The following is a 22,515-nucleotide window of genomic DNA, read 5'->3' on the forward strand; positions in this document are numbered from 1 at the left end:
AAAAACTGTTTTTGTTATGCTACAGTCTATTTGTTTGTTTGATTTCAGTGTTCACTTGTTGTTTCCGGCTAATGTTCTATATGTTGGCTTGTTGCAGATTTTTGGAGCAGTTAGATACCTGTTGGCATATTCTAACTGTGTATTATTTGTTATAATGAAGTGGTATTGATTTATCTGTTTGGATATTGTAAAATCTTGGGGCAGTTAGAAACCAGTTGGCGTATTCTAACTGTTTATTTTTTTATATAATTTAGTGGTATTGATTTATCTGTTTGGTTATTGCTAAATCTTGGGGCAGTTAGATACCAGTTGGCGTATTCTAACTGTTTATTTTTTAATATAATTTAGTGGTATTCATTTATCTGTTTAGTTGTTGTAGAATCTTGGGGCAGTTGGATATTTGTTGGCATATTCTAACAGTTTATAGTTTTTTTAATTGAAGTTTTGTTAATGTTTAAGTACAGATTAGTTAATAAATTTTGATTTTAAGAAGATTAAATAAGCCTTTGTAAGATTTGCTGGTAATCTCTCCTTTAGAGTAATGGTGCTATCATTACATTCGAACCATCCACATTTTTTTTTATATATGCAGTATAGTGACCTGCATTGGTTGTGGCTCCTGTGTGGTAGATTATACCTATTGTTGTGAAGGTTTTCTTACCAAGTGATACTTGACCATGTGTGAATCCAGTCAGCTTGCAGTTGTTTTTGATACCATCTGCATTCTATGACAAGACCGGAGGCGATCATTATGCTTATAACTCTTTATTGCCACTTCTCAGCAGCCCAATTCAAATATTCTATTTCAATTACCACCAATTGTTGACAACATTTACTTACACAGTACAGACCAATTGTGTTTGAAAATGTTAGTACTTCATAGAAACGCAACAAACAATCCTGACAACACGTATAGTGTTCATGGAATAAGAAAACAATTGGACTACTGTGCTGGAATGGTGAAATTCACTATAAACTCATAGGAAGATCCACAAGAATTTCTAATGTACCTACTACAAGTACTGGAAACCAAGAACATACCTATAAATGAAATCTTCCAGAATTCATACATGTAGAAACATACATGCACTCTCTGCAGCAATGTGACACAGGAACAAATCCCCAATGAGCGCTTTGTGTATGTATTCATAACCAATTGTGAATCTGTTCCATTTCAGCAACTTGTACAAAATGCAAACAATGGTAGATTATGTACTACCTGCAATTCGGATAATTGCTCCACCTTACTAATACAAACACATAGTAAATACGTAATACTAATGCTTCTACGCTACAATGAAAATTACCCAAGGACATAGCGCTGGTATTCTTGATTCTATTAAAGATTCGGAGGCGAGCATTATGCTTATAACTCTTTATTACCACTTCTCAGCAGCCCAATTCAAAACTTAAACTTTCTCTTCTTTTTTTTTTCACAGAATAAACATGGACTAAAAAGAAAACTTCAAAACTACAGAAACATCCTGAACTACACTCCCATGAGACCTCAGGATCCTGTAGTTTAACCTTTAACCTGCAACCAATCCAGTCCCAGAAGTAGCCTTTACATCATATCCTGAACCATGTCCTTCCTCTTTCTTTGCTGCTTTTCAGAAAGATAAGTATCCTTTATGAATAGCTCTGTCTAGGATGCCTAAAGTGTGAGGTTTCTTGGTGTTAAGGGCGTTAGTATACACTTGGATGTGTAGCGTGGTGTTGTTTATGCACTGTCCTGTCAGGGTCTGCTAGGTTTTGTTGCATTTGTGGGAGTCGCGCACGCCAAGTTTAGCGGACTGTAGGTGGAGGGCATCGGAGCCGCGAGTCATCTTGCTCGCTTTAGGCAACCGATGCCCTCAGAGATTAGCTGTCGGTAAATGGATTTCGCTGCCAGCCACGGTGCAGCTGATCAAGCGGCCGCGTTCGCGGGTCCTTTAGAGTAAAGGACCCGTGATTGCACTCCGATCACGTGACAGAGGGCATTCCGCGCATGTGCGGTAGAGGATTTCGTTTGTTTCCGAGCGCGGTTGCCGAACGAAGCACCCAGAGACATCTCTCTTGCCCTCACAAACTATTGTTACAGGGATTTTAGAGCAGAGCCCTTCCTTCAGGCCCTCTATGGCTACCTCAGGCACATTTGAATAAAATAAAAAAAAAAAGAAATTATACACATTTTGCTTAATTTTAAAGAGGCGGGTTGGGACATTACTAGCTATGGCTTTGGAGGAAAGCACCACTCCTGAGAACAGTGAGGAGGAGTGTGAAGGTGACAATGATCTCTCCCTTAGTTTTAAGAGGGTCCTTGGTGACTCTCTAGCAGTTGCTGTGTCCCAAGGGGTTAAGCCCCTGCAGGAGCGTTTGGCAGTGCTGGAATCGCTCATTTCAGCTAAAGCCTCAGACAGAAGGAAGAGAGAGTTCAGTCCTGGTGAGGGAACCTCGCTGCGACCACAGAAGAAGAAATCCTCAGCGCTAAAGGGGGTGGACGTGACCCGGAAGAGCCCCCACTCTTCTACCCCCCCCCCCGGGTCAAATGGTAGGAGATCATCTAAGGCCCCGAGAGGTAGCCGGACCCTTTGATAAGTTGAAGGTGGCTTTTCTAAGGGAGAAAGCAGTGCCGAACCTCATACCCCCCCCCAGGGGCGATAAATATTGGGGACACCGATGAAGGCGATGTCTCCTCGAATGCGGAGGAGGAGGTTGAGGAAGTTCTGAGTATGGAGGGCAGTGAAAATGACAGACTCGAGAACCCGCAGGATGACATGGAAGATATGTTTGATCCGGACGGTATTAGACATCCTAAGTCTACTGAGTGGTCTCCGTCCCCGAGAGTGGGCCAGTATAAGGAGTATCGAACCAGGAAGTCTTTAGAGAGAGAGGTGCGCTTCAGGATGAGGGCTGAATGCCCTAGACCAGAACTTACTAACAAGATTATGGATACTCCAGAATTGGATGCCAAAATGGTTACTTTCGTCACTAAAGCGAAGGATGTCAGGAAGGGAGTTGACCGAGCCTGGAGGTCCTGCCAGGACAAGCTTTTGGATGTGGCAGGGCCCCTTACAAAAATTATGGACCTGGCTGAAAGGTCCAAAGATACTGGAGAGCCGGTGGATCCACAAGTCTTGGCTAATTGGGCGCAGAGGGCTGTCTGTTCTTTAGGTAACGCCAACTGTGCATTCTCTGCGGACAGGCGGCGCAGCTTATTGGTGACAATTGATAATAAGCTCGGAGACCTGGCGAGTTACGAAGCGAGCGCAGCAGCGAAGGGCATGCCTTTTGGTGACGCTTTTGTTAAAGAAATGTCCCGTTTTGTCGGCACGTACACAGCTCTCGAGAAGGCTCAGTCAAGTATCCGAAAAATATTTCCTGGGCGTGTTTTCGCCGGGACCGGTCGCTTTAGGGGCCGAGCGACCGGTCGCTCCTCTACAAGACGGCCTCAAGGACCCAGAACGCAGTACTGGGAGAGCCGACAACAGGATGTCTTTTTTCATAATAGAGGAAGAGGTTTCCGAGGACAGAGAGGCCGGGGGAACTTTCGGCAAAGCGCAACTGGCGGTAAGTGCGCAGAGCGAAGGGTATCCCAGTGTAGGGGGGAGAACAGCTTTGCATGTGAACAAATGGCGCGATTTATCAAAAGATGCTTGGGTCTTACACCCAGTGGTAGGCCTGACCTTGGAGTTCATGGATACTCCCCAGCAGGAACGTACACCAGTAAGCCTACACATGTCAAAGGACAAGGAGCTCCTGCTGCACACGGAGTTGCTAGCTGTGGTAGGCAAAGGAGCAATAGAAAGGTGTTCAGAAGAAGGTCCGGATTTCTACAGCAATATGTTCCTAGTCCACAGGAAAGGGAAGTTGAGACCAGTTATAAATTTGAAAGAATTGAATGGTTGGCTAATTTACAGGCACTTCAAGATGGAGGGCATTCACCTCCTCAGAGACATTTTGCGCAAAGGAGATTGGGTAGCGAGATTAGATCTGAAAGCTGCCTATTTGACCATTCCGATAGCTCAGGAGTGCAGGGACTTTCTCAGATTTCTATGGAGAGGCCAGAGTTGGCGCTTCAAGTGTCTGCCATTCGGCCTAGCATCAGCACCCTGGGCGTTTACGAAGATCATGAAGCCGGTGGCAGAGGAGATCTGGAGCAGGGGAATACGAATAATAATTTACATGGATGATATCTTGATACTATGGCAAAACAAGATGAGCTTACAGGATCAGGTTCAGTGGGTATCCTCGCTTCTGAGTTCCCTCGGATTTCTGATAAACTGGGAGAAATCGGAACTGAGTCCGAGACGACATTTACAATTCCTGGGGTTCGTGATAGATACCAGGAAGGCTACATTAGAATTGCCGAATCAAAAGTTGAAAGGCATAAAGATAGAATTGAGGACTGCTTTGGGGAAGTCGCATATTTCTCTTCGGAGTCTAGCACGGATAGTGGGGCTTTTGGCAGCATCCATTCAGGCGATATTTCCGGCACCCCTGCATTACAGGGCACTTCAGAGACTGAAGATCAGGCATTTACAAGGTGGAGTGAAGTATCATCAGCTAGTGCTGCTAGACGACGAAGGAAGAGCAGAGTTGCAGTGGTGGTTAGAGAATATAGAGGCTTGGAACGGCAGAGCCATTTTTGAAGATGTGCCGGAGCTGATTATAGAGTCCGACGCGAGCAGGTTAGGCTGGGGAGCCAGGTGCGGACAGTTGCAGACGGGAGGAAGGTGGTCAGATCAAGAACTGAGCCTTCACATAAATTGTTTAGAGCTGTTAGCCGGGTCTTTTGCGGTGAAAGCTCTTGCCAAAGACAGAGTAAATTGTTATATACTGCTGAGGATGGACAACATTTCGGCAGTGAGGTATATAAACAAGTGAGGAGGAACAAGGTCCAGATTGCTAGCAGAACTAGCAAAGGATTTTTGGCATTACTGCCTTCAGAAGGGTTTGATGATAACAGCGGAGTATCTGCTGGGAAAACAGAACGTGATTGCGGACTGGAATTCCAGGTATCTAGTGGATTCCAGTGATTGGATGTTGAGCAGGAAAGTATTTGCTCGGCTACAGGAAGTGTGGGGTCAGATGGAGATAGATCTCTTCGCCTCCAGGTTGAACAATCAAGTTCACAAGTTTTACAGTTGGAGGCTAGATCCCGAGTCAGTGGGGACAGATGTATTCCTACACAGTTAGGCAGGAACTCTTTGTTATGCGTTTCCCCCACTCATAATGTTATTGAGAGTGCTGGCGAAGGTCCGTCGAGAACGAGCAGAGATGGTTCTGGTAGTGCCATGCTGCAAGTCACAAGTGTGGTTTCCGGTTCTGATGGAACTTTCCTCAAATTTTCCGAGGTTGATTCCGAAAGAAGCGGATCTCCTACGCTACACAGCAGGTCAGGTACACCCGCTAGTGCAGAAAGGGGTTTTACAGCTGCTGGCTTGCAGAATTTCAGGAGACAATGGGAATTGCCGGGCCTTTCGAAGGAAGCTGCAGACTGTATCAATGATTCATGGGCCCCTGCCACGATCAGGAGCTATGATACAGCCTGGGCGAAGTGGGAACGGTGGAAGAGTGTGTTCGTCCTGTTTCAGCTCCTGTAGTACATGTCTTTAATTTTTTAGCGGAAGCATCTCGTAGAGGGAGAGCTTTTCGTACGCTGGGAGTTTATAGGTCAGCAATTTCAGCAGGACATGAGGTTTATGAAGGTCACCCAATCGGTGGAACATCCTGCAGTGGTTAGATTATTGAAAGGGATTAAAATGCGTAAACCTCCAGTTTCCAGATATTCAGTTCTGTGGAATGTAGAGGTAGTATTTCGTCTTTTTAAGAGTTGGCCAGACAACAAGTTTTTGTCCATCCAACGACTTTCGGGCAAGCTGGCGATGCTTTTGTGCTTGGTTTCATGCAGGAGGGTGTCCGATGTTAAGGCCTTAGAGGTTGATAGGAAAGTGTTCTATCCAGACGGAATTGCTTTTCAGATTGTGCAAAGGACCAAGAGCGCATCTTCAGTGATTTCATATCCCTATTTTCCAGATGAACCTAAATTATGTGTGGCAGGTTGTATCAAGGAGTATGAGAGAGTGACTGCGAGTTTTAGGCCTGCTGGGGTAAAGCAGTTATTAATAGCGCGTAGGAGGCCTTTTCACGCAGTGTCTATGCAATGGGCTGGTGTTGATTTGAGTAGTTTTGGGGCTCCCTCAGTTAGCGGAGCTATGGCTTCTAGAGCTTTTGTTGCAGGAGTGTCATTGCATGCTATACTGAAAACAGCTGACTGGTCTTCGGAAGCTACCTTTAAGACTTTTTACTTTAAACCAGTCTCTAATGTAGCTAATCAAGTGTTGGGGAGCTTTGAACGAGCATAATGATCGCCTCCGGTCTTGTCATAGAATGAAGATTACCCAAGCTCATAGCGCTGGTAGTCTTGATTCTATTAAAGACTCGGAGGCGAGCATTATCCCTCCCATTGACGCAGAACAGAGAAAAGATTGTGAATTTTTTCTTGTAATATGTTTTTGCTAGGAATGCTTGGTTTCTGCGTGATGTATTAAATTAAATATCTAAGTCTGCGTATTCCCTCCCTAATGATATATTTGCTTTGATTTCAGGAGAGGAGAGCAAGAATACCTGAAAAGCAGAGGAGTTTTGGCTAGGATGTCAGAGGAAGGAAGCGAGTGGAAGTATCATTCTTTCATATGAAGATCCCGTTTTTCTTGTTGGAATGTTTCTGGACTCCAGTTCACCGTTTTTCATATCACACCAAAGAAAGAGGAAGGACATGGTTCAGGATATGATGTAAAGTCTACTTCTGGGACTGGATTGGTTGCAGGTTAAAGGTTAAACTACAGGATCCTGAGGTCTCATGGGAGTGTAGTTCAGGATGTTTCTGTAGATTTTAAGTTTTCTTTTTAGTCCATGTTTATTCTGTAAAAAAAAAAAAAGAAGAGAAAGTTTAAGTTTTGAATTGGGCTGCTGAGAAGTGGTAATAAAGAGTTATAAGCATAATGCTCGCCTCCGAATCTTTAATAGAATCAAGAATACCAGCGCTATGTCCTTGGGTAATTTTCATTGTAGCGTAGAAGCATTAGTATTACGTATTTACTATGTGTTTGTATTAGTAAGGTGGAGCAATTATCCGAATTGCAGGTAGTACATAATCTACCATTGTTTGCATTTTGTACAAGTTGCTGAAATGGAACAGATTCACAATTGGTTATGAATACATACACAAAGCGCTCATTGGGGATTTGTTCCTGTGTCACATTGCTGCAGAGAGTGCATGTATGTTTCTACATGTATGAATTCTGGAAGATTTCATTTATAGGTATGTTCTTGGTTTCCAGTACTTGTAGTAGGTACATTAGAAATTCTTGTGGATCTTCCTATGAGTTTATAGTGAATTTCACCATTCCAGCACAGTAGTCCAATTGTTTTCTTATTCCATGAACACTATACGTGTTGTCAGGATTGTTTGTTGCGTTTCTATGAAGTACTAACATTTGCAAACACAATTGGTCTGTACTGTGTAAGTAAATGTTGTCAACAATTGGTGGTAATTGAAATAGAATATTCATTGCTACATTTGCGTAGCAACTTACACCAGTTATATTTGAAAATTTAAATGGACCAGATAAGTCTGTGTCCAAGTTATTTTTTCGGAATGTATGTTGTTTCTTTGTAGAAGTACTTGAGTTACTTTGAGTAATAGGTGCTTCTTTGGTTGTGGTAATTGATGAAGTGTTAGTTTCTTTTACTCTCTTTGGAGGATTTGCAGTGACATCCTGTTGCATTTCTGTTTGATTTAGTTTTGTTTTACAACATTTTACTTTTTGTGGAACAGGATATGTTTTTAGATGGGGGTGTATAGTGAACAAAGTCTATTGTATTCTAAAATGCAAGGAATATCATCATTTACTTTACTTGCATCAAAGTTGATTAGAAATAGTCAAGTGTACATAAGCGTGATAGTGCTATGTAGCTCATGTCTTCTTTAAAGACTGTGTTACGAATATCAGTCAATGCTTTGTCTAGGGTAAGACCTTGTGATTTATGAATGGTGACTGCGTATGCAAGAGTTAGAGAAAATTGTTCTCTGCGTACATACATGTCTTTGAAGAGAAGGAATCGAGCTGTTGAGCGTCCTATCCTTTTCACTTCTGAAAGTTTGTCAAAGAGAATATTGACAAACTGAATGTTGTTGTCACATGGGTATGTTTGAAAGCCAACAACTGTACCCAGTGCTCAATTAACTAGTCCTTGATCCTCGTCAAGGTTACGTTTAAGCATTACTCTACAGTCTAAGGATAATTTTAATATTTTTTTCAACCCAGCTGTGTTGGAGATTGAATTTTCTAAACTATTTAGTCTTGTTGTGGCTTGCTCACACATGGGTAGTGTCATGCGATGTACGTCTAGTTTGTCTGTGGTGCTAATTTCAATTATTGGTTGCATTTCTTTTTTCAACATTGTTTCATTGAATTTGGAACAGCTTGCAAGAGTTGGCATTAAGGCCATACAATTGATATTTTTGTGTGCTAACTGTTCCATAACATCCGTAGCACATGCATTATCACCATAAAGTGCATGAATGTGCCGGGTTTTCAATATTGTTTGTGCTTCTTGAGATAGTATACCAACTCTAATACTTTTTAAGATGTTGGCATAAGTGAGATCTGCAGATTGCTGCATGTTTTCTGTTAATTCTCTGTATTGGAAATGTTGCCAAAGGTTGACATTTCCTATGCTGCCAACAGTTTTACGGCATAGTTTGTGTCCTAATGTTTTAAAAATAGGCTCACCTTTCACTGGTGTCAATTGAAGAAGATCTCTCCAAAGAGCTCTTCGTAGTTTGTTTTGAGTGCTTCTTGTAATCTGAGGTGAATCAAAGCCAACATTAGGTTGGAGACCATGCTCACTTCATCTATTAGTAGCATTTTCATTTGTTTTAATACTCTGCATAGTTCCATTGCAGCTTCTGTAGAAAGTTTGTAATAGTCTAATTTGTTTTGGTGTTCTACTGGCAGGAGTAGTAATCAGTGTAAAGTGACACCGCCTATGTTGTAGGCAGCTAAACCTCTGGGGGCAGTGACAACAGCTGACAGTTTCTTGTTTGTCAGTTGTTGAAGGAATTTGCTGATGATTTTGATTAAGAATGTTTTGCCAGGACCAGCTTCACCACTGACGTACAATAGTAGTAGTATAGGTTTGTAATTTTGGCAGGTGCATTCTTTATTTTCATGTTGTACACCATGTGCAATTTCTTTTGTTACTTCTTGAAAAATGCTACGCTGCTCATTGTTTAATTTTGATTGTAGTATAGTTAAGTCTTCTTTATCTTCATACTGACACAGGGTGTTTTCTACTTCTGTCATAGCTAATTCTGCCTCATTTTCTATTACTGGCTGTCCCAGTGGTTCTTGGCTTCCTGTTACAGAAGGTTGACTACTGTCAGGAGTGACCTTATCTAGTTGGGCCTGGAGTTCTTCTTCGTGTTGCTGTTCATTGTGCAACATTGTTTTGTAGTGTGTAAAGTTTACATCGGTTATAGTGCTTTCATTTGCTTTGAAAGCATCTTCGTAGGAGTCATAGTTATCTAGTATTTCTTCTTCTTTTCTCCCTGGTTTAAAGAGTTTTAGAAGGGACATTTAATATAGTTCTTTATGTTGAGGAGTCTTTAATGACCATTTCATATGATTAATTAAACTTGGTTTGGTGAGTTTTACTAAGCTGCCTTCACAATTTGTCACTCTGTATCTACCTTTTTTTCATCGGGTTTTATATTATTTTTGTATGTGAAGTTTTGGGCTATGTGGTATGGACACATGGTTTCCAAAGTGGTACTTCTGTTTGGGTAGTATGTGTCCAGCAAATTGTTTTTCAAAATGTCTTGGCTGTTGGGATCATTTTTGGCTATTGTTTCTATGTCGTCGTATGATTTGAGAACTCTTTTTCTAGATTTAGCAGGACCAAGACTTAGCCATACTATATTTTCAGATTTTCAATACGAAGCAGTACCGGTTAAACGATCTGCTGCTTCACAGGAGCCACATTCTCAATGGGAGACCATTTTTATGCCCAAGCTGTACAATTTCTGAGACAGTGTTGTGTCTGATGACAGGTCATTCCTGAGGTCTTAAAGCTCTGTTTTTTCTGCTTTGGTTAAGTATGCTGTAACATATCATGCAACTGAAGTGGAATTGTCTGCAAGGTACTGCACATATATGTGTGCATTCCATAAGAGGGCAATGATTGCATTGTAATCATTGATATATTTTTCTTCTTATGTTCTTTTTATGTAATATGTATTTTTAGGTGAATTACCTTTAACACTATATCTAATGAAGTTGTTTACTTGACCTGTTTTTGTAACTGGTCTAGGGAAACCAAAGCAGCATTTCGTGTAGTATTTCCCTTTGTTTTTGTATTTGCGATGACAATATTTGCCACATTTGTGTCTTTGAAATTGTAAAATGTGTGCATGAAGAACACTATTTGTTTTTTCCGATGGAATTTCACAAGTGACATATTTTTCGATAAAATGTAACACAGTGGCATCACTGTCTTGACCAAATTTAGGAGCATCTTTAATCCATAAAAGCTTGTGGATATGTGGTGCTCCTCTGGCTTTGTATTCTTTTTTTCAAAAGAAGTGTTGCACTTCTCCGAGGGGAGGAACAGTTTTATTACAAATAAAGTGTAGCATAGCAATGAAGCGATGATGAAAATATCTTGAAACATTAACAGGATCTAGAGAACAAAGTTCTCCAGGTGTTAGTATATCTATGTTTGTTTTGTTTTTAGTTGATATGCGTAGGAAATCATGTAAATCTTCTCATGCATATTCTGCACAACTTAATGTAACAAACCAAGTGGGTGGGCCAAGGTTTCCTATCATACAACGTACATTTCCATGACGTCGGAACCAGTTCTCTTTAGTACCATGCATGTTTGCTAATAGATTTGTAATACTTGATTGTAAAACCTCATCTTTTCTTGCACTTATTGTAATAATTGTTAAGCTGACATATTTTGAAAGTGGGTTCCTGATTTTAATGTGTGTGCAATTCTGTAACATAGAGTTGCTAGTTCACTTTCACTTTTGTCTAAATCTGGGATCTTCAGAATACATCCGTAACGATCGGTATTCTGATGCTGTTATTTGAATAGGTCTATCATCGTACCTTCCTCCTTTGCCAGTAGGAAAGAGTAGTGGAAAAGCATGTGCTTCTATACTTTTTTCCCATATGCTGATTGGTGATCCTTTTGTTTGTCGCATTTGGTACGTTTCTAGTGCAACTTCTACGGTGTCATTAGAGTGCAATGGATGAATTGTATAATGGTCTAAAGTATTGGATACTGTAGCAGGATCTAGAAGCTCAAATTGACCAGTTTTTGGTGACTCTTGAATTATTTCAGTGGTTTCCTTCAAGTTTTCTTCTATATTAATTTCTTTGTAGTATTCATTATTGTCTTTTAGATATTGCAAGGCTTGTCTAACTTTATGTAAGTCTACCAGTTGTTGCAAAACTTGTTTGTCTTTTGTAGGTACACCATTTACTAAGATAATTAAAGATTGCTCCATTGGACGTTGCACTCCCAGAGTGTGCACATTTGGTTTTAGATCTAACAGTAAATACACTACTTTGCCACGAATGCCTTTCACCAATTCAGAGGGAGGTAATTTTGCTGTTTTTGGTTGAAGGCATATTGTTGCTTGAAAGGGGTGCACTGTTTGAATTATGATGCTCTCATATAAATTGAGTTGTTGTAGGGGTTTTGGTAGTGGGAATAATTCCAAATTATTTGTGATAGCACGTGAAGGAGTTTGGTTGTTGTCAAGTTTTATAGTGCAGTAACTGCAAAGTATTAAGGGGTCAGTTATTTCGTATTTGTTTTCTGCTATAAGGTAGAGAGCTAATTCAAACCATTTAGAATCTTTATTGTCTTCTATTTTGTATTTTATGTCTACAGTTTTTGTGTTACTTTTATATAAAGTTCTGCGGCAACATACACACACATGGTTTGGTACTTCAGCAGATGTACTTTTAAATTTCAGTATTTCTTTTTTGTATGTGTGTAGTAGAAGGTTGCCATGCGTAGAATTGTTGCTAGTCTGTTGTAAAGCTATTGCATTTTGTAAGTGGCTTTCACTTCCAAAATATTTTTTCTGGATATAGTCGATTTCTTCAAGTAGGTCTTTGGCTGTACCATGTAGAAGAATGTTATTTAAATTGGCTAGTGCTAAAGCAGGACTTTTAGCATAGTACAGTTTATAGACTAGATTTCTTATAGTCAAATGTGTTGATATCATTTTGATATGATGGAAGGTGGTTTTGCAAATAGGTCCTGAAATGCAGGCTAATGAATGTCCTTGTAGTCCTGTGTACTTGCGCACTGGACAGGTATCCATATTTTGCAGTAGTTTCATTTTGAATTTGTCTTTGCCTTTCATATACTGATTGAGTAATTGGCGTAAAGACTTGAAAGATTTTTTGGGAATGTTACACATTGACGTGCATGGCCATTTGTATACTAGACGTTCTGGTTCAGTTGAATGGAGAGGTAATTCTAAGTTTTCTGGGGATATTTTTGTAAGCAGTATTTCTTGTTCCATTATGGTATTATTCACTTTTTCATAACCTCGTCCACTGCTATGTATGGCAATTGTATTTGTTTGCTTTTGTTTGTATGCTTCTTCATTGAAATATGGTTCTGTGTTTGTGGTGTGACTCCACTCACCTCCACAGATATTTAAGAAGTTATTTTTGTTGACATTTTGTTTATTGAGAAGTCTTTTTTGTAATTTAGTAATTCGTTTTGTTAGTGGTTTCATTTTGTTTAACACTAAAATAAATAACTTTCTTTTGAGTAGGATTGCACTGTCTATCAAAGCTTCTAAGATTCATTTTCTACGGTAGGTTTTAAGGGTTGTGCATGTTTTCTCTCCTGTTTTTATAAGATTTTGAAGGACTCTGTGGTGGAACATTTTTGCTAAAATACTTTTTTTGGTATGCTTACTTGGCACTATATCAAGATGTATAGGAACAGTTTTATCAGTAGTGGTAGCTGAATTCTTGTTAATCGTTTTCTGTTTCGTTTTACATTTTGATAGAGGAGGCAACGTTTCTGTACTTGAAGCTTGTTTTGTTTCGCTAAATGACTGTATTAGCTGTTTTGCTTGAACTTCTTGTATAAATTCTGCTAGAGATAGATGCTTATTTTTGGACACTTCTATTTTCATTTGCTCTACTTCTGTGTTGCTTTCTACGGACTTGATTTTTGGTAGGCATTCTTTAGGGTCTGTTGACAAAAAATAAAGAAGATAAGGGTTGTGGTGTTCTGCAATGTATGTGTGCTGTGTGCATGAGTGTTTGAGTATGATGATAAAGATGTATGTGATGGTGTGTGATTGTGCATTGGGCAACTACAACTAGTTGGGATGGCTATTCTTGAATTTATGTGCTACTAAACTGGGGTTCAGATGACAGTAGAAAGTAAGATAGTGGTGAGGAGAACCACAAATAGTAAATCTAATAGTATCGAATTAAAACAGTTCTTTGTTCTATAATATTAAAATTCTTGGGGCTGAGTTATGTCATTTTTGCATCGAAAAATGGGAATTTGTGCGCCATTCTGCCTGCAAATCCCTGTTTAACAAATGGGGATTTGTGGACAGAATGGTGCACAATCTCTGTTTTTAGGCGCAGAAGTACCATGAATGAACCCCACAGTGTGTTTGAGTAATAGTAAAAATATTATGGTGGTATTTAACTTACTTTTTTGTGGAATGAGCAGGTTTCTTCTGAGTTGTTGTTTGTACTTCAGATTCTGCTGCTGCTTTTAAGGAGAGTGGTCTTCACTGCGATTGTAAAGGAAAGAAATTAGTAATTTTGTGTGTTTATAGCACTGATGTTAATTTACACATTGATTTTTATGTTTTTGTACAAGTATTCTTGTTTGATATCTGAACATAGTGTGTGCATGCAATTTCGTTTGACTATGTGCAGTCTTTATATTTTACTTTAAATATGTTAGTTCAACATGCTTTGCAAATGTGTGTGTAAAAAGAAATTAAATAGCAGATAGGTTTGGAAGTGACAGTTGATTATAGCAGATGGGAAAAATGACAGTAAGTTCATTTTATAGGTTATACAGGTTAAAAGACAGTTAATCTGTTTATATGCATTTAAAAGAATTGTACATGTACTATACAGAAAATATGCATACCTGTAGTTTGTGTTCATGCATATGGATGTGCATGCAGCTGCAAGTAGAAATCTTGTAGACTTGTACAGTAGTTCTTGCAGTAGGTGCTTTCCAATGATATGACACTTGTCCTAAGAGTGATTAACAGTACATTTGAAGTGCTGATCCATGATGATGGAGTTAGATGTAGAGGTCTTGGATGTGATTGGTGGATGGTTGTGTGACTGCTTAGCTGTATCCAATGAGGGAATGGCACAGAGAGTGAAGTGGAAATGATAGAAGGGCTGTACATGTTACGATATGTCCGCAGACATGGCAGTAGTCCACGGACATCACGTGTTACATATGGGGATTTTGGGGTGGGGAGGCATGCAAATGAGAATGAGCAGAGCAAGGGATTGGGCAGTAAAGTTTATTGGGTGTGTTGTGTGAGGAGAGAGTTTGTCAGAAAGTATTTTTCCTGAGAGAAGAACAGATAGCTATGGCTGTGTGTTTCAGAAAACAGATTGTCTGGATATTGGGAGACTCGTGGATCCATTAGTTGAAGGTGCATGCAGAAAGCTGTGGAGTAGCTGTCGATCTTGGGGATTCCCACATGTGGAAGTGCACTGGCATGGAGTGCATGGAATGAAGTGGCTGGACTTGCTACCTCTCTGTGCTACTCCGGAGACAGAGCATCATCCAGACATAATGATAATTCATTGTGGAGGGAATAGTTTAGGACATGTGTCTGGAATTTCTTTGCAATTTGCAATGAAAGAAGGACTTGGGAAGGTCATGGACATGTTTCCAAATTCTCAAATAATTTTTTCTCGGATTGCGCAGAGACAAATGTGGCTGCGTTCTTCTTCATTTGGTCCACAAATGGAGAAAGCGAGGCGCAATGCCAATAAGGCTGTTTGTGCCTTTCTAAGAGATTTTGGCATGTCCTCTTTTCACAATGAAAATTTTATGTTTCGTAGCACATAACATTTTTGCAGAGATGGAGTCCATCTTACTTTGCTAGCAATCAGATTTTTCTGAGAAATGTACAAAATGCACTGCACCCTTTTTTGGAATTTCAGCCATCCATTTTGCAGTAGGCGTTGACCATTTCAAGTTTTTCAAACACCACCAAAACGCTCTTTTCAGAGCCACCACTTCCTCCCAGAGAAAAGTGCAATGGTTATGATAGGGCAGTACCCCAAAATGTTAGATGTCCGCGAACTGTCCGCGGACTTCTAAAAAATACACAGGGCGCTGCTCCATTTATTTGCCACTTCTATTTTTAAACTGTGAAAGGCGGCTCTCAAAAGAGCCTTTTTTTGTGATTTTTGTTGTTTTATTTTTTTTTGTTTTTTTTACACACGACACACTAGGGGAGGAGGGGAAAGGAGAGTAAGGGGGGACACCAACCACGGGGATAAGAAAGGGCGGGTGGAGAGAGGAAGATGTAGGGTGGGCCTTACTTACTTAGGAAGTGGGCAGGTCTTCTCGTGCTCTGAGACCGTAGTCTCAAAAGCACTACGAAGTATCTCCCCCCTGCAGAGTACTGTGTCACAGTACATACACACAACTGTGACCCTTGAAAGGTAACGGTCATCAGCATTGCGAATGGCCTGTTATGCAGCTGGAGGGATACGTTCTCCCACAGGAGTGTTCCTTGTGGTGACAGGATTGGAAACGGAGGATGTAGTAGAGGATCTCAACCTACTAAGCTCCTCGCAAGGTACAACCTTGCGAATGGCCCCACCATGGAACGACTTTAGATGTCGCTTCATAGTTGTCGTACCAAAGCTGTACGAACCAAGCCTCCCGCGACTGAGCACCATTTTGCACTCGTTGCAGGTGACTTTGTTCGCAGGCGCCTTGGGGACGTTACCATGAATGGTAAATAACCACCACACCCAAAAGTCACGGTGAGTGCTGGTAGTAGGGACTTCCACTACCTCATCCTCTTCATCCTCTTCATCCTCCTCTACATCCTCACTCCTGTTCCCCTCTTCATGCCCTTGGGAGGTGGTGGTGGAGGGGTTGGGGGTGGTGCTGAGGCAGATCTAGCACCAGGTTGAAGCAGAGAAGCCATGGTTGCCATCAGGTTTCTGAAAAATCAGGAAGATTGGCAGCCAAAGTACAGTGTTCTGTCAGGTAGCCAGAAACAAAACGTGGATGAGCTATGGGGTGTGGCCTTTTATAGGGGTGCTGGTGCGCACTTTGCGGACACCCGCGCTGTCCGCGGACAGATCGAACACCAAAAAAAGGCTCAAAAAGTCCCAAAAAGTATGTAGAAAGTCAGGATTATTGTCTGGAACTTGTGCTATGGTGATTTATTATTATAAAATATTGTGGATTGCCTGAAAAGGTAGTTTTAAATTGTTCGGGGACACGAACAGTGTCCGCAGTCAGAACACACGCTCAACATGGGCGCGGTCACAGGATGGTGTCGCAAACATGTCCGCGAAGGGAACAGGTGTCCGCAGGACACCAAATGCACTGAAACTGTTTTGCGCATGCACGTTGGTGTTCTACAGACACTGTTCGGGTCCTGAAACTAATTAAAAGTGAGAACAAGTGAAACAAACAGTTATGGACAGGCGTTTGTTCTTAGAACAGTTTCAACCCACCTACGAACAGGATGGACAGGTATAGTGTCCTCAGGACACCCCCATTTCATTTATTTACGAACATCCCAGGACACTTGATGTGTTCTTAGAACAGTTTCAACCTGCCTACGAACAGTACGGACAGGTACAGTTCCTCAGGACACCCCCATTTAGTTTATTTACGAACATCCAGGGAAACTCATGTGTTCTTAGAACAGTTTCAACCTACCTACGAACAGTACGGACAGGTATAGTTTCCTCAGGACACCCCCATTTTGTTTATTTACGAACATTTCAGGACACCGCCTGTGTTCTTAGAACAGTTTCAACTTGCCTTCGAACAACACGGACAGGCATAGCGTCCTCAGGACACCACCATTTTGTTTATTTATGAACATTTCAGAACACCGCGTGTGTTCTTAGAACAGTTTCAACTTGCCTACGGACAATACAGACAGGTATAGGGTCCTCAGGACACGGCCATTTTGTTTATTTGCGAACATCCCAGGACACTTGATGAGTTCTTAGAACAATTTCAACTTGCCCACGAACAATGCAGACAGCGTCCTCAGGACACCCCCATTTCGTTTATTTACGAACATTTCAGGACACAATGCGTGTGTTCTTAGGACAGTTTCAACTTGATTTTGAACAATACGGACAGGCATAGTGTCCTCAGAACACCCCCATTTTGTTTATTTACGAACATTTCAGAACACCCCATGTGTTCTTAGAACAGTTTCAACTCACCTGTGAACAATACGGACAGGCATAGCGTCCTGAGGACACCCGCATTTTGTTTATTTACGAACATCCCGGGACACTTGATGTGTTCTTAGAACAGTTTCAACCTGCCTACGAACAGTACGGACAGGTATAGCGTCCTCAGGACACCCCCATTTTGTTTATTTACAAACTTTTCAGGACACCGCGTGTGTTCTCAGAACAGTTTCAACTCGCCTGCGAACAATACGGACAGGCATGGCGCCCTGAGGACACCCCCATTTTGTTTATTTACGAACATCCCAGGACACTTGATGTGTTCTTCGAACAGTTTCAAACTGCCTACGAACAGTACGGACAGGTATAGCATCCTCAGGACACCCCCATATTGTTTATTTACGAACTTTTCAGGACACCGCGTGTGTTCTCAGAACAGTTTCAACTCGCCTGCGAACAATACGGACAGGTATAGTGTCCTCAGGACACCCCCATTTAATTTATTTACGAACATTTCAGGACACCCGTGTTGTCCGCGGACACCAAAACTGGCTTGTTCAAAAAAAACACAAAGCACTAAATTAATACACACATAACATTTATTTTTCATTGTGTTATATATATGTACAATTTATGATAGAGAAGGGGTAGCAGAAACAGACACAAACACAGGGGTATTGGGGTTTTCAAGAGGATTGATAGGAGGAGATGAAGGGATGGAAATCTCATCAAAATGTTTTTCTATGTGGTGAGGCTTTGGGGATAATTGACTGGGATATGGAGAGGGGGGACTGGTACATGTTGCACAATGGTATCTAATTTTTTCTTTTATATGGTCCTCCACAAAATCTTTCAAAAGGTGGAAATTTGTCATGAGCTTGTTCATATTTTTTCTTCCATGCGCTGGAGAGTTTTTTCTGAAGTATCTTGTGTATTGTTTTCATTGTTTGTATGGTCTGTTAAAAAATATGTATATATATATGTTAAGTTTACATAAAGTAATGCTTATTAATTTGGTTATATAGAGAAGTGTCTACCATTAGTTTCACTATCTTCAGACATTTCACCATGTGGGAAATTCTTCTCAAGCCATTCTAAAGTGTTTGACATTTCTGTGAGGAAGAAAAATATATATATTACTTTTATTGTATTTAATACAGACATTTTAGAAATATATAAGAAAAATAAAGTTTACTTACTAGATTGTGGTAAGTTGTATTCTCACCGTTCTGTATATCTGCTGCTGCTCCTAGTTCAGTTTCTGTGAGGTAATTGTGTTAGAAGCATACCTTTCTTGTTTTGGTATATTCCATTTTACTATATATGGTATTTAAATGAATGTTTGATGTGTTAGATATATAAGTTCTAATTCTTATTTATTATTATATATAATGTGTTTGCGTGTTGGTTTTTCAACTTGTACAGTGTTCATATGGTATGATATAACAATTTAAGATACCCCTGAGTTTTTGGGTAGTATTGGTGTTGTACGCGTCCGTCTGCGGACATTCGCACAGTCCACAGACATCAGAATCAATAGCTAGGGGTTCAGTATGTTCTATGTTACATGTATATAAAGTAAGGGAATCCTAGTAAACATCTATCAAATTTACACTATGAATATGTATATTCAGAAAAATAAAATTTGATAAAGGGAGCTTACGGTCAAGTTACGCTAATAAAAACCTATGAAATTCAGTAAAAAAAACTTTGTTAAAGGGACGTTATGGTTAAGTTGCGCTAGTAAAAACCTATGAAATTCAGTAAAAAAACTTTGTTAAACGGGCGTTATGGTTCAAAGTAAAACGGAAAAACCCCTGAATTTCACCAGTTATGGTAAGCTAAGCTACCATAACTCGTGCCACCGTGCACTGCTAACATTAACACCCAGGACATCAAAGATGACATCACACATGTCATTTATGACATCACTGATGACGTCATATGTGAATTTACTTTTCATGAAAACTCTGTACAAGGGATTCTTATAATGTTGACCAAAAAGTGTCAAGGATCATTGGAATAAATATCATGAGCTAATTAGTGCACTAAGCAATGCATTGATATAAATAGCATTCTATTCTGAAGTTCAATCCAGTATACTAAGCTACACATGTAGAAATATAAGCAGTGTGTGCAGCATACATGATGAAGGTGCAATATTCATAATCTTGCCAAGATGAATAGTGAAATGAATATCTGCTTTTTTATTAGAGTTTTGTGTACTGTGAAATATGTAATAAGTATCTAATAAAACCCACTTAATACATAATTGCATTATTACCGACAAAACACAAAGAGACAACAACACATACAAATATGAAAATATGCAGAGAAATGATTGCTCTGTTTCAAAGCTGCTACTAACTGTATGTATGTGTATCACATGATGTGACTGGACACTAAGGAAAGAAGTGTGAGTACAATGTATACAAATATGGTTATATACAGGAAAGTACAGTATGAGAAAGTGCTGATAATCCTAATGAGTATCTTCATGCACAGAAAGGATTACTTTCTTTCAAACCTGTGTCTTCCTCTATGTATATGTTTCATATGATGTGATTTGAACCTAAGGGAATTATTGTAAGAACTTAATTGAAGAATAAGTCTACAAATATAGTATATTTTCAATTTTTAGTGCTTGACTGTTACTGAACAGAACCATGTGGCCTAGATATGTCAGTAAAGGAAGAAAGGGGGAGCCAGACATGTGATGTCATCAGTGATGTCATCAATGACATTTGTGATGTCATCTTTGATGTCCTGGGTGTTAATGTTAGCAGTGCACAGTGGCGCGAGTTATGGCTGCTTAGTTTACCATAACTGGCGAATTTCAGGGGTTTTTCGGTTTTACTTTGAACCTAACGCCCATTTAACAAAGTTTTTTTTGCTGAATATATATATATATATATACACACATATGTATGTTTTCAGAGGTTTTAGCAATTTCTAAACACAGGAAGTTGGTATTAAACCATAGCTCTAGTGACTGGCATTGGCTGTAACTGTGTAGGCTCATTTATTGCAGGATTAACTCTCACTACTACACTTTATTCACCCTTTGCTGCCATTCAGTTTAATCCCCAGATTAATCCATACAACGGATTCCATTGCCCCATTGTTGCACATTGTTGCAAGAGAGTGGTAGGGTTCCAAATAATAAATCCCTCCTAGAAGCACATATAACTTGTCCTTACTGCTTATTTAACCAATTTGATCTTATTGTAGTTATAGGGTGGAAAGAATTCCAGTCAACCCTTGCATTGTTTTAGGAGACTACTATTCTCGGGGTAATGGGGGTCAGTCTATGTTCACCTGGTATTGAGGGGATAATGGCAAACATATCTACCGTTTCAGCAGCCTGATTCCAGGTGGCGGAAAGGGCAGTAAATCTTCATTCCATGCAGTCCAATAAGACTCCATGGATGGGAATGCCGGTATACCCGGCACCGGTAATACCGATGCCGGTAATACTGGCAGTTTTATGCGAATGGGGGATTTACTATCAGGTAACCCCCACGAGCAAACCTGTAGTTTGGCAGTGCGGTAAAAGTGCTGGTAACAGAATTGCTGCCACTTTTACTGCCACTTTCATTGCACCACCAACTTGTAATGACCCCTGACTGTAACTGGGTGTTCCAAATTTTATGACTACCCAGTGTACTATCAAGGAGAACATCTCATGGCTGGTTGCAGACAGATCACATTCAGTTGCAACTGTTTGTGCGACACACATGCCATCTTTGTGTGGCTAGTACTTAGGAGAAGAGAATCCCAGTGACCGCTTTGCATGACAAACATGACATGACATGATAAGAACATGACAGTTCTTGTCATTGACTAAGGACGAGTACATTTCAGAATTGACTGGAGGCAGTCTGGAGACTACCATTCTGTGACTGTAATGGAGTGTGCCATCCTTTTGTGACTAGAAGGTATACTAGCAAAGAGAAAATAATGTGGTTGGTTAGAGAAATGACCCTTCACTCAGTGGATGTAACTGAGTGCACAACACATGTGCCCTTTTTTTTGGCTATTAATAGGGACAAGCAATTCCCAGTGACCGCCATGCATGACATGCACATTTGACATTCCTTAGTGACTATTGAGGAGAAAATCCTAAATTGGTTGGAAGCAGGAGATTACATTCACTGATTTGTACTGAATGTGCAAGACATGTCTCATCTTCTTGTGGCTAGTTCTAGGGATGAGAGAATCCCAGTGAAAGCCTTGCATGGCACGCACACACACATGAAAGTTCTTGCCAGTGATTAGGAAGGAGTAAATCGCAAAATGGTTTGGAGGCCGGCAGGAAGTTACCCATCAGTCACTCTGAGTGTGCCTTTATTCTATGACTAGAGAGAATGCTAGCAAAGAGATAATCGCAGAGCTGGATGGAGGCTGCGATTTCTATTTAGTGGCTATAACTCTGTGTGCAACATATGTGCCATATTCTTGTTGTTTAGGAGGAGAAATAAACACATTGGCCTCATTCCAAGTTTGGCGGTCCGGAAATAAGGGTGTTGGTTGCACCATACCAGCACCCTTTTCGGACTGACACGCTCCAACTCTGCCTCCCTTGGCTGTTGCACCAGGCAGGTCTGACCTTACGGCGCAAAGGCCCCGGTAGGAGCAGTTGTCACGGTAGCCCTGGCACCATAAGCAACCGTGCCCGTGCTTCCATGTCCCATTTCCCATGGAGTCCTATTGGACTCTGTGGGAATGGGGACTTACACTTTCTGCCGCCTGATATACCGGCCCACCGGAACTTTTAATGTCCTGGTGCCACTGGGATATCAGGCGACGGAAACGGTGTCACGAGTTCAGCAGCAACTCACCGCTAGCACCGGTGGGTACCATCAAACTCGTAATGAGGTCCATTGTGAGTCTACCTGGGGGAAGTATGTATTTATCCAGTGTTTCCATGAGTTGCTAACAGTTGGTGTATGCAATGGCAATGTCAGAATTGTGTTACATTGAAAGTATCAACCTTACACTGAGCACTACTGTGAGGAATTCGACC

General features: G+C 40.6%; 1 protein-coding gene across 1 annotated transcript in view; it reads right to left on the reverse strand.

Moving 5' to 3' along the window:
* The window catches only part of LOC138515709 (stimulated by retinoic acid gene 6 protein-like), an 859,180-nt gene that overhangs the window by 364,697 nt on the left and 471,968 nt on the right, over positions 1 to 22,515 (reverse strand). The window lies entirely within an intron of this gene.

This window comes from Ambystoma mexicanum, chromosome 6q, assembly GCF_040938575.1.
Source record: "Ambystoma mexicanum isolate Mex_15411 chromosome 6q, UKY_AmexF1_1, whole genome shotgun sequence".
Lineage (NCBI taxonomy): Eukaryota > Metazoa > Chordata > Amphibia > Caudata > Ambystomatidae > Ambystoma > Ambystoma mexicanum.